This window comes from Nannospalax galili, unplaced genomic scaffold (genome assembly GCF_000622305.1).
Source record: "Nannospalax galili isolate Female #2095 unplaced genomic scaffold, S.galili_v1.0 scaffold996, whole genome shotgun sequence".
NCBI classification, from domain to species: Eukaryota; Metazoa; Chordata; class Mammalia; order Rodentia; family Spalacidae; genus Nannospalax; species Nannospalax galili.
In genome coordinates, this window is record NW_008339436.1 from 648,322 (window position 1) to 650,157 (window position 1,836).

A 1,836-nucleotide genomic window follows, 5' to 3' on the forward strand; every position below is an offset into this window, starting at 1 on the left:
AAACCCTATAAGACATAAAATTAAATGAGGTTTTAACCTTTAAAAAAAGATCTCCATTTCATTATTAAAATACACAGTTTTGGACTGGGCGTGGTGGCACACGTCTTTAATCCCAGCTCTCAGGAGGCAGAGGCAGGCAGATCTCTGTGAGTTCGAGGCCAGCCTGGTCTACATAGTCAGTTCCAGGACAGCTGGGGCTACAGGGAGACCCTGTCTCAAAAAGATCAAAAAAATTTACACAGTTTCATACAGAAAAATTTATTTTTAATTCAGTTAACACTAAGATGTTTGCACATGTGTTTGTAATCTCTCTATATCTGATTATTACTAGTCACAGTTGGTTACTTTCTGAGCTGCTTGGCATCTGAGCATGGGTAAAAAGTCAGGTAGATTTCAATGGTAACGTTTTTCACGTCTACTAATTATTAAGGAGCAAATTTTTATGCTTTGAAGAATTATTATTTAAAAAAAATTTTTTTTGTCTTTTTGAGACAGGGTCTCCCTGTAGCCCCAGCTGTCCTGGAACTCACTATGTAGACCAGGCTGGCCTCGAACTCACAGAGATCCGCCTGCCTCTGCCTCCCAAGCGCTGGGATCAAAGGCGTGTCCCACCATGCATGGCAATTATTTTTTTAAAAATTTAATAACCACATGATTAGAAGAAGTATTTCATTACAGCTTTAACATATTCAGTAACACACTCCAGAGCAAGGATATGTCTCTTTCAAAAGTGGCTATAAAATTTTTACGTTCACTGTTGAACTAATACAGTTATACAATATTGAACTCAGTATAAACACTGTAAGATATAAAATTGAATGGGTTTTTACCCTTTAAAGAAGATCTCCATTTCATTTTAAAATATGCTATTTCCTACATTTTAAAAATATTTTTTTAGAAGAAGCATACCATTACAGCTTTAATGTGCTCAATAACAGTTTCCAGAGCAAAGATACAGCTCTTTCAAAAGTGGCTATAAAATTTTTACGTTCACTGTTGAACTAATACAGTTATACAATATTGAACGTAGTATAAGCCCTGTATTTTGAACTCAGTATAAAAGCCCTGTAAGTCATAAAATGGAATGAGTTTTTAACCTTTAAAAAAGATCTTCATTTCATTTTAAATACGCTGTTTCCTACATTTTTAATGCTACTAACACTTAGATGTTTGCACATCTAATTCTTCAGGACATAAATGCAACACAGACACTCTCAGTTACTCTCTTTTCCTTGATGTACTTCTGGTTTTCTAGGAGTTCACTGTAGTTGACATTTTTACTTCAATAGCTGCTTCCTTTGGGCTGTTCCCTCTCTGCTAAACCCCCTTGCTTTTAATAATTTTCTTCAATTTATATGTATTTTCTTATTAAAAAATTTTTTGTTGATTTGTGTTTGTGTGTGTGTGTGTGTGTGTGTGTGTGTGTATCACACAGAATATCCCAAACCATCTTGTTCAACTATACACCCACTTCCCAGATGGCACCCTCCCATAGCCTCCCTCCCCCCACTAGAGCCCTTGTACTCTGTAATCCCTGCTACTGTCTGCTGTGTTATCAGCATCCCCAGCCATTCCCTACTTGTCCATCTGGTGAATCTAGTGAACCTATCTAGACATCTTTGTTTTAGGAGGGTCAGCTGTTCCTCATCTAGCAGCAATCAGTTGTCAATGTTCCTTTAGATAAGATTGGGTTCTGCTGTTCATTTTCCCAGTTCTACGCTGGGTTACTATCTGGGAGTCACTTTGGCCACCCTGGCCAACAATTCAAATGAAGGTATCTCCTATCTGGCATTGTTGCTTGTTATGTAGCCTTTAGCTATACATATGGACTCTTAA